Raw genomic sequence first — 11,565 nt, forward strand, 5'->3', positions numbered from 1 at the left:
CAGTTCCCCTTTGCCCCTGTTAGAGAAATATACCATGCCAAGAACACCCTGGTCTTCCTAGCTCACTAGATACACACCTCATGTCCACTTACCAAAGTGATCCCAATGATTTTCATTTATGTCAGCACTGTTAGTAATAGGCTTCCTTCCAACAGAGGTAAATACTGTGTGGTCCGAACCATTTCAGTCTGGATCATTTTAGAATGACTGTGGACAGGACTGGGTGAAATGGGTTAAGGAGCCCTCCCAATAATTAAAACTGTACAACAGTGGCCTTTCAAAATCTCCCAGAACCCACCATTTCTCAAACTTGTGCTGGGGATGATGGGATGTGTACTCACAGGGCACTGCAACTTACAGAATCTAGAAGAGTGATTGTGAAGTTGCAGAACAAACCTGCAAACAAACATCAGCAGCCTCGCTGGAGTGGAGACACTGAACCATTTGTGTTTAAACCATTTCTACACTATCTATTTGCTAACTAGTGGCTCAGTTCTAAAGTGTATTTAAACTGTTTATGAAATGTTTTGTATGCATAATGGAGTTGATTCTCTCAGTTATTGCTGCTGGGCTGTTGCCAGTTTCCTAAACAATGACCAGATTAGCAGCATCAGTTACACTGTAAAGTGCTGCACAGTGGAAATAGCTATAACTACTCTGTTGGAAGCCTTGGTTGGTAGGTTATTTTTTTGTTGTGTTTTTTTTTCTTGTATAAGAAAACTCAGAATCTGAGGAATGCAGAAAACACTGGAGAAGGGCCCTCCAAACTGTTTTTTTGTACCTGCAGCTTTCTAATGTTTGCTCTCACTCGTACACAAACACACACACACATATTAAAACATTAAATTGATTTAGTAAATAAATATGAGTTAATGTGGTGAAGACAAAGTTTCTCTGACATAAGTATCTGGGAAGGCCCCCAGGCCTAAAGCTGAGCTTTCAGAATCCACTGTGAGGAATTTGTCTGATACTCTAATTCCAGCACCCTGTGCTTGGGACAAAGATTTCCTTGCTCTACAAGATGGTCCTGCTGCTCCAGACCCAGTCACCTCACCTTGTCTATATTGGGGGGAAAGTACTAGGGTAGGAACCCTGTGCTCCCCCAGTATGTTTACTACCTTGTGTCCACTCACAGAAGCACTGCAAAGGCATGAGAAATACCTTTTGGAGTAGACTTGCTTTCAGCTGTGTTAAATGTAAGTAGTTCTCTTAACCCAATTTAGTTTGAACTGCGTTAGTGTCAGTGTCACCTGGAATGATTTAACCAGTCCTCAATGGTGGCATTTCAAAAATCTCCAAAAATCCACTTCTTCTGTGTGTTTTGTTGGGTGAGGTGCCAAGAAACCATTGTAATTGAAAAGGTTTATAATAGAGCTATTGTGGATGCAGTGCAAATCTGAAATGGATCTTAACATGAATTAGCATGTCTAGAGACATGCACTTAAATCAGTCCTAGCCTACTCATTCAGTAACGAACAATTCAGTTCTGTAGTGTGGAAACAGCCTGGTGCAAGTTAAAACAGCCTGAATTTGTGAGATGTATGTGCATAACTGAGCTACTCTGTTGATGTTTGCAGCCAGTTTCCTGCAAGGTGAGATAAACAGATTTAGCAGCATCATTTGTTCTGTGAAAGCCCTGCACCATGGAAAAAGATATGAACTACGCTAGTAGGGCTTCCTTGTGAGTTTGTTTGCTGTGTGTTTCTCTATGAAGACTGAAAATCTAGGGAAGCAGAGAAAAAACTGCACAAAGGCCCTAGAAGTTGAGGGAGTTTGATCTTTTTTTTTTACTTTTCTAGCATCTGTATATGTTCACACAAATTAACTTTGCAAACTTAAGTTAATCTGGAAGAAAAACATTAGAATTTTGCTCTTCTTATCTGACTTGTCTTTAACTCTAAATGTTTCCATGCTCTGAGTTCTCTGGCCAGGTGCAGGGTTTCTCACTAGCAATGTGAGCCTGATGCTTCCTGTGTGGTATAAGCCAGTGCCTTCAGTAGACATTCATATTTCCTCTGCTTACTGCTACTGACCCTGTCATAGGTCTCACCCCCACTTGGAGCTGTTGGGTTCACAAGATGGGGACCTGCATGGATCCTTCTAAACTTAAATCCTAGTTTAGATCTGGTAAAAGCTGCCACCACCCAATAATGTACGTGTATTGGGACACAGTCCTTCCCCCAAAATCCTTGGGGATATCAAGAGCCCCAAATCCATGGAGTTCTTACACCTAGGAGAAATAAACCATTCCCCCCTTCTTCTCTCCCCCCTCCCTTTTCCTAGGAGCGATACCGGGATCCAACTACAGAGGGATGCCTCCCTCCTCCCCTTTCCCTGAGAATACCCAAGGAAAGATCAACCAAGTCCTTAACAGAAAAGATTTATTAAAGAATAAAAGGAAAGTAACTTGTCTCTGTAGTACTAAGATGGAACAATACACAGGGTCTAAACTTATCAATCTCTGGAGAGAATCCCCCCTCCTTTCTTTCTCAGTAAAAGCAATAACAGTACAGAATTAAAGAAATTCTATAGCAAAACACAGAATTGCAAATGTAGAAATCAAATTATAAGACTAATCCGCCTTTCTAATTAATACTCACTATTGGATAGTAGGAACTACTCCAGGAGAACTTGGAGACATGTCTGGTCTCTCTTAGATCCAAAAAGAGAACTCAGAGCCAACAAGGAACACAGACAAAGGCTTCCCTCCACAGAGATTTGAAATTATCCTGTCCCTTGATTGGTCCTCTGGTCAGGTGTTTCTCAGGTTACTGAGCTTGTTAACCCTTTCCAGGTAAAAGAGACCTTAACCCTGATCTGTTTATTTATGACAGACCCTTTAATATGAGGATAGCCAGAGAGACTCACAAAACAGGAAAGAGTGCCAAGGTGTAACCAAGTTGTTTGCAACCTGAAACAGAGCCAAAATTTACTGCCTGTTGTTGCTAGTGCTGTGGAATGTTGTTACAACTGACAGCGTTGCTGTTTTTGGAGCTCTGATGTCAGCTGCACTAGCAGACACTGCAGATGTTAATTCATCAGACTGATGTTATTCATAAGAAAGACCACAGGCTCAGTTCAGTGGCAAAGGCACTTGGCCAGGTTTATTGTTGACAAAAAAATGATGATTGATTCTGTTTGATGATTACCTGTTCCATTCATTCCCTGTGAGGCACCTGGCATTGGCCACTGTCGGAAGACAGGATACTGGGCTAGATGGATTTTGGTCTGACCCAATATGGCTGTTCTTATGTTCTTAACCTGGTACTAGCAACCCATAGGAGCTACAAGTACACTAACACATGTATGCCCATTACAAGGTACCTGCTCAGGCAGCGCAGCAGGAGGCTGTCCCCTCAGCCGGACAAAGATGCCGTTCCTATGTGTTACGCTCCAGACATGGCTAGTCACCACCCCCTACACCTGATAGTTTGAACAAAACATCCTTATGCATTATCCTGTCATTCCCTCCATATCTTACGAGGAATGTGTGTGTCAGACCATCTCCTAGGAATGTGTTTAGGCAATTACTTGAGAACTCTGGGTTTTCTTGTACAATCCTCTCCATTCAGGATCGTGCTTCGTTAGTGTTAGCTACTACCTGGTGCACTGCTATTTTGCCAAGACCAGGCCTAGTATTTCTAGCTCTCAAACCCACAGCAGTACCTATGCAGTGCCACATCCCTCCTGCATGGTAAAAGCCAGCGGGGAGACCCTAGCTCTAATTCTGAGGAAAGTACTCAGTGTGAAAGGACAGAATGCTGTCCACACTTAAGTGTGTGGAGGTTTTTCCATTGTTTAAAACAGCTTGGTATGGAACAGGCACACACACTGTTGTGGTGGGGGCATCCCAGGTTCACTAAGTGGACCCCAAGTCCCAAGCCACATGCGTAAGAATAACCCTACTTGCCTCACACAAGGCCCAACTCCAGTTTCCTTCTTCAGCTTTTGAGGAGGCAGGAATTAATTTAGCAGGGTTAGATCGATTTAACCTTGCACCCGTCCACACAACGAAGCCATTTTTGTTGACTTAAAAGGCTCTTAAAATCAATTTCTCTACTCCTCCCCGAGGAGGGGATTAGTCCTGAAATTGACCTCGCTGGATCGAATTTGGGGTAGTGTGGACGCAATTCAATGGTACTGGCCTCCAGGAGCTCCCCCAGAATGCTCCATTGTGACTGCTTTGGACAGCACTCTCAACTCAGATGCACTGGCCAGGTAGACAGGAAAAGCCCCAAGAACTTTTGAATTTCATTTCCTGTTTGGCCTGCGTGGTGAGCTCAGAGGTGACCATGCAGATCTCATCAGCAGAGGTGACCATAGAGTCCAAGAATCGCAAAAGAGCTCCAGCATGGACCAAATGGGAGGTACTGAATCTGATTGCTGTATGGGGAGAGGAATCCATGCTATCCTCACCCAGATGCCCAAGAACGCGGTGGGGGCGGGTCTTCGGGCACCCAACCACTCCACCCCAGAGGACTGCCCAAGCAACAGAAAGCTGGCATTCAATAAGTTTTGAAGTGCAGTGTGGCCTTGTCCTTCCCTCCTCCCCCATCCCTGCCAGGCTACCTTGGCAGTTATCCCCCCATTTGTGTGATGAATTAATAAAGAATGCATGAATTTGAAACAACAATGACTTTATTGCCTCTGCAAGCAGTGATCAAAGGTGGGAGAGGAGGGCAGTTGACTTACAGGGAAGTAGAGTGAACCAAGGGGGCGGGTTTTCATCAAGAAGAAATACACACAACTGTCACACCGAATCCTGGCCAGTCATGAAACTGGTTTTCAAAGCCTCTGTGATGCACAGCGCGTCTTGCTGTGCTCTTCTAATCGCAAACAGCCTAGTCAGCAAACAGCGCCAGTGAGCTTTTAAATGTCCAAAGGCACATTCTACCACCATTCTGCACTTGCTCAGCCTGTAGTTGAACTGCTCCTTACTACTGTCCAGGCTTCATGAGCCATGGGAGCAAGGGGTAGGCTGGGGTAGGTGCAACCGCGCAGTGCTGCCGGCTGGGAGAGCAGCCTGAGGCAGAAGCCTCCAGCTCGCATGATATTCCAGGCAGGACTGAATCTCCATTAGACAAAACTTAAAGAAGAGAATGACCTGAAGTCATTCCCATTTATGTCCAGGCGCCCCTGACCGACCTCAATGAGATCAGTCGGGAGCATCTATGTCTGCCCAGGCGCCCCTGACCGACCTCACTGAGGTTGGCCAGGATCACCCAGGAGATGATGACAGCTAGCAGTCATATTGCACCGTCTGCTGCCATGAAGACAAGGAGCTGCTGCTGTATAGCAATGCAGTACCGCATCTGCCAGCAGCACCCAGGAGATGCACGGTGATGGTGAGCTAAGCGTGCTCCATGCTTGCTCTGGTATATCGTGTACATGGGTAACCCAGGAAAAAAGGCGAGAAACGATTGTTTGCCATAGCTTTCACGGAGAGAGGAAGGGAGGGAGGGAGCGGGGCTTGACGACATGTACCCAAAAGCATCCACAACAATATTTTTGCCCCATCAGGCATTGGGAGCTCAACCCAGAATTCCAATGGGCGGCGGAGATTGCAGGAACTGTGGGATAGCTACCCACAGTACAACGCTCCAAAAGTCGATGCTAGCCTCGATACTGTGGATGCACTCCACCAACTTAATGCGCTTAGTGGGGACACACACAATCAACTGTATAAAATTGATTTCTAAAAAATCGACTTCTATAAAATTGACCTAATTTCATAGTGTAGACATACCCACCAGAAACAAATGCTGCATTTATATAAAAACAAAACACTTGTATCTGGGCAGAGAGAAAACCTGGATTACAATGAAGAGTCCATTCATGAGCCCTCATGGCAGCGGTGGGGCACACATACCTCCATTCACAGCAATGGTCCAGCATACTGAATCCCCAGTGCCCAAATATAGAGAGGGATGCTCTGTAGCCCAATTAAGAGTGAAGCTGGGCAGGAAACCTTTTCCTGTCTTATAAGAATTTTCAATATTTCCCACCCCGATCAGGATAAAAAGTCTAATATGCAAACCAAAAACCTAAAAGAAAAAATAAAGATCAGGTCAATGGAAATCTTTCATTAAAAGATTTTAAGATGTTTATTTTTTATTTTTACTAATTAACTTAAACTTCAAAACAAAAAGTCATTTTGACTCCAAAAGAGAATGTATTACTGAGAGGGACCTTGATGGGTCACCTAGTCCAGTCCTCTACACCGAGTCAGGACTAAGCATTATCTTGACCATTCCTGGCAGGTGTTTGTCTGACATTTTTCTTAAAAATTTCCAAAGACAAAGATGCCACAACCTCCCTAGGTAACTTTTTCCTGTGCTTAACTACCCTTACAGTTAAGAAGATTTTCCTAATGTCTAACTGAAATCTTTGTTACAACTTAAGCCTATTGTTTCTAGCGCTATCCTCAGTGGTTAAGGAGAACAATTGATCACCCTTGTCTTTATGAAACCTTTTATGTACTTGAAGACTTATGATACCTTCTCTTCTGCAGACCTAACAAAACCAATTTTTTTCAGTCTTTCATCATAGGTCATGTTTTCTAGATCTTTAATAGTTTTTCTTGCCTTGTGTAAGGAAGGGCGCATGTCCAGCTCCATGATTTTTCCAGGGACTGAGGTGAGGCTGACTGGCCTGTAGTTCCCTGGATCCTCCTTCTTCCCTTTTTTAAAGATGGGCACTACATTAGCCTTTTTCCAGTCATCTGGGACCTCCCCCGATTGCCATGATTTTTCAAAGATAATGGCCAATGGCTCTGCAATCTCATCGGCCAACTCCTTTAGCACCCTCAGATGCAGCACATCTGGCCCCATGGACTTGTGCTCGTCCAGTTTTTCTAAATAGTCCTGAACCACTTCTTTCTCCACAGAGGGCTGGTCACCTCCTCCCCATGCTGTGCTGCCCAGTGCAGCAGTCTGGGAGCTGACCTTGTTTGTGAAGACAGAGGCAAAAAAAGCATTGAGTACATTAGCTTTTTCCACATCCTCTGTCACTAGGTTGCCTCCCTCATTCAGCAAGGGGCCCACACTTTCCTTGACTTTCTTCTTGTTGCTAACATACCTGAAGAAACCCTTCTTGCTACTCTTAACATCTCTTGCTAGCTGCAACTCCAAGTGTAATTTGGCCTTCCTGATTTCACTCCTGCAGGCCTAAGCAATATTTTTATACTCCTCCCTGGTCATTTGTCCAATCTTCCACTTCTTATAAGCTTCTTTTTTGCTACAGTCTCCCTCTTTATTCCCAGTGCAAAGTCACAAGGCCCAGTACGTATGACACTATACAGTTTTGGGTAACAGTGATACTGGATCTGGCTCCAGTTTTTCCTTTGTAGGTCCCTAGCCTTTGTTTGCCAGAAGCTGGGAATGGGCGATAGGGAATGACTCATTTGATGATTAACTGTTCTGTTCATTTCCTCTGGGGCAACTGGCATTGGCCAATGCTGGAAGACAGGATACCGAGCTAGATGGACCATTAGTCTGACCCAGTATGGCCATTCTCATGTTCCTGACATGGTGCTCCTCCGTGCTCCTGTCCTGAAACATCACCGGCTGCTTCCTGTAGTTCCTCTTGTGTGGAGCTACAGCCCCTCCCGACCACCCCCCCGTCACTCTCCCTCCCTCCACTCCCTCCCCCTAGAACAACCAGCTCTTTCTCGACCTCAGAATGAGATTTGAAAGGGGCCACGGTCTCTGAATCCCAAGAGGGTCACATCACTGCATCCCAGGACAATTTGTTCTTTAATAAGAAAGTCTTTTAATTTTAACTCTGTGACAAACTCCTGCACTGCTTCCCCTTCATTTTGTGTTCTGGATCCTGAGCATATATATTTCACAACTAACATTTTTTTCTGGGGACACACTGCTCCCCAAACATTTTCACTGTTTCTGCAAAGCTTAACTCTCTTTCCTCACCATCATCTGTGTTGCACTCATTGTGTACATCTAGGGCTTCTGTGCCTGCCACTGTTAAAGGCAGAGCAATCTTTTGCTTATCCTCCAGTTTATTTATCATTGTGGCTTTCATATACAGTTCAAATTGCTCTTTGAACTTTTTTCAGGCATATTCATTGTTTCTCCTGATTCTCAGAACTGGTGGGGAAGTTACTTGCAGTTGAATAGGCTCTGTAGTAGTCATTTCAGTGTTACCTCTCAGAGAGCCTGCCAGCAATCCTTGCCTTCCTCTGCTGGTTCCATATAGTATCCTACTAATGAGTTGATTGGTATTAAGATAAACCGATTATGAAGTACAGAAACTATATACAGCAATAACATTAAAAAAAACCTGCTGTGAATTTGGCTGCAGTCTACAACTTCCCTATCCTGGTCACCTTGGTTTTTGCTCCCAGCTGGAAGTGTGTCACAGGAAACCAAAGGCAACATGAAGAGTCCCCAGGAAGTGTGACATCTCTACACTTCAGGGAGGAGTTACTCTATAGCACAAACCATGTGTCACTGCTGAGAGCAAGGCCAAGTGCTTCATCCAAAATGAGATCATGGAGGGTGTTGGTTTTGTGGACAGCTGATCTTGCATTCAGCAGCAGGATCTTCAAGCGGATCACAAAAGATGTAGATCTTGAAAAGGGTTTGAAGGAGGAGAGGGTTCTGTGCCTTTATAGATCAGTTCAGATAATGCAAGAGTGACGACATAGCAGAAAGTATGAAGAAGACAGTGGATGAATGGGAGGCTGTGGCTAGCATTGCTGGTGAAGAACAGAGACCAGGATTGCAAGAGAATATAAGTATGGAAGACAAGAGATGTGAATGACCTTGAAGTTTGAATTTTATGGAATGAGAAAGGTGGAACCAGTGAAGGGATTGAAAGAAGGGTTGATGAGGTCAGAAGAACTGGCTACGATGACACTCTTAGTATTACTGTTATTTCCAGCACTCACTTGCAGCATCAATTTGTCTCTAAATCCATGCTAAATGCAATTTTGAAATATTTCTATCACTCAGACTCTTGTGCTGCTCTCCAGGAGCTGAGATTGGCTTGTCTACAGGAGGAATTTTGAAAGCCTAAAATTTTCCTCTTGGCTTCTCCTCTTATGATGACGTTCAACAAGGACAAGTGCAGAGTCCTGCTTTTAGGACGGAAGAATCCCATGCACTGCTATAGACTAGGGACCGAATGGCTGGGCAGCAGTTCTGCAGAAAGGGACCTAGGGGTTACGGTGGACGAAAAGCTGAATATGAGTCAACAGTGTGCCCTTGTTGCCAAGAAGGCTAATGGCATTTTGGGTTGTATAAGTAGAGGCATTTCCAGCAGATCGAGGGATGTGATCATTCCCCTCTATTCAGCACTGGTGAGGCCTCATTTGGAGTACTGTGTCCAGTTTTGGGCCCCACACTACAAGAAGGATGTGGATAAATTGGAGAGAGTCCAGCAGAGGGCCACAAAAATTATTAGGGGGCTGGAGCACATGATTTATGAGGAGAGGCTGAGGGAACTGGGATTGTTTAGCCTGCAGAAGAGAAGAATGAGGGGGGATTTGATAGCTGCTTTCAACTACCTGAAAGGGGGTTGCAAAGAGGATGGATCTAGACTGTTCTCAGTGGTAGAAGATGACAGAACAAGGAGTAATGGTCTTAAGTTGCAGAGGGGGAGGTTTAGGTTGGACATTAGGAAAAACTTTTTCACTAGTAGGGTGGTGAAGAACTGGAATGGGTTAGCTAGGGAGGTGGTGGAATCTCCTTCCTTAGAGGTTTTTAAGGTCAGGCTTGACAAAGCCCTGGCTGGGATGATTTAGTTGGGGATTGGTCCTGCTTTGAGCAGGGGGTTGAACTAGATGACCTCCTGAGGTCCCTTCCAACCCTGAGATTCTATGATTCTATGATTCCCAGATGAGGTTGGATATTAGGAAACACTATTTAACTAGGAGGATGGTGAAGCACTGGAATGGGTTGCCTAGAGAGGTGGTGGAATCTCCATCCTTAGAGGTTTTTAAGGCCCAGCTTGACAAAGCCGTGGCTGGGATGATTTACTTGGGGATTGGTCCTGCTTTGAGCAGGGGGTTGGACGAGATGACCTCCTGAGGTCCCTTCCAACCCTGATATTCTGTGATTCTATATTGAACAAAACCGGCCCCAGGACCAACTCCTGGGACACTCCGCTTGATACTGGCTGCCAACTAGACATCAAGGCATTGATCACTACCCGTTGAGCCCAACAATCTAGCCAGCTTTTTATCCACCTTATAGTCCATACATCCAATATATACTTTTTTTAACTTGCTGGCAAGAATACTGTGGGAGACCGTATCAAAAGCTTTGCTAGAGTCAAGATATATCACGTCCATTGTTTTCCCCATATCCATAGAGCCAGTTATCTCATCATAGAAGCCAATCAGGTTGGTCAGGCATGACTTGCCCTTGGTGAATCCATGTTGACTGTTCCTGATCACCTTTCTCTCCTCCAAGTGCTTCAAAATGGTTTCCTTGAGGACCTGCACCATGATTTCTCCAGGGACTGAGGTGAGTCTGACTGGTCTGTGGTTGCCCGGGTTCTCCTTCTTCCCTTTTTTAAAGACAGGCACTATATTTGCCTTTTTCCAATCGTCCAGGATCTCCCCTGATCACCACAAGTTTTCAAAGATAATGGCCAATGGATCTGCAATCACATCAGCCTCAGCACCCTCGGATGCATTAGATATGGACCCATGGACATACGCATGTCCAGTTTTTATAAATAGTCCTTAACCTGTTCTTTCACCACTGAGGTCTGCTCACCTCCTCCCCATACTGTGTTGTCTAGGACAGCAGTGTGGGAGCTGACCTTGTCTGTGAAGACCGAGGCAAAGAAAGCATTTAGTACTTCAGCTTTTTCCATATCGTCTGTCACTCAGTTGCCTTCCCCCATTCATTAAGGGTCCCACACTTTCCCTGACCTTTTTCTTGTTGCTAACATACCTGTAGAAACCCTTCTTGTTACCTTTCGCATCCCTTGCTAGCTGCAACTCCAGCTGTGTTTTGGTCTTCCTGATTACACATCTGCATGCTTGAGCAATATTTTTATACTCCTCCCTAATCATCTGTCCAAGTTTCCACTTCTTGTAAGTTTCCTTTTTGTTTTTAAGCTCACCAAAGATTTCACTGTTAAGCCAAACTGGTCGCCTGCCATATTTGCTATTCTTTCTGCACTTCGGGATGGTCTGACCCTGCACCCTCAATAATGCTTCATTAAAATACAGCCAGCTCTCCTTGACTCCTTTCCCCTTCATATTAGCTTCCCAGGGGATCCTGCCCATCAGTTCCCTAAGGGAGTCAAAATCTGCTTTTCTGAAGTCCAGGGTCCATATTTTGCTACTCTCCTTTCTTCCTTTTGTGAGAATCCTGAACTCAGCCATTGTGACAGATTTATGTTACCAATTTGCCTGGAGCTTTAGGTGATTAGGCTGAGGACTCAGGATTTTTAGGGAAGGAGATGAAGGAGCACACCAAGTGACTAAGTTTAAAGCTTTATTAACCAAATAACAGTGGTGCGTGCTGCGTACACCCCACATCACTGAGAGGGAGGAAGAAAGCATTAGTGCCCGAGCCCTAACCCAATTTT

Source organism: Mauremys reevesii, linkage group 1 (genome assembly GCF_016161935.1).
Source record: "Mauremys reevesii isolate NIE-2019 linkage group 1, ASM1616193v1, whole genome shotgun sequence".
Taxonomy (NCBI): Eukaryota; Metazoa; Chordata; order Testudines; family Geoemydidae; genus Mauremys; species Mauremys reevesii.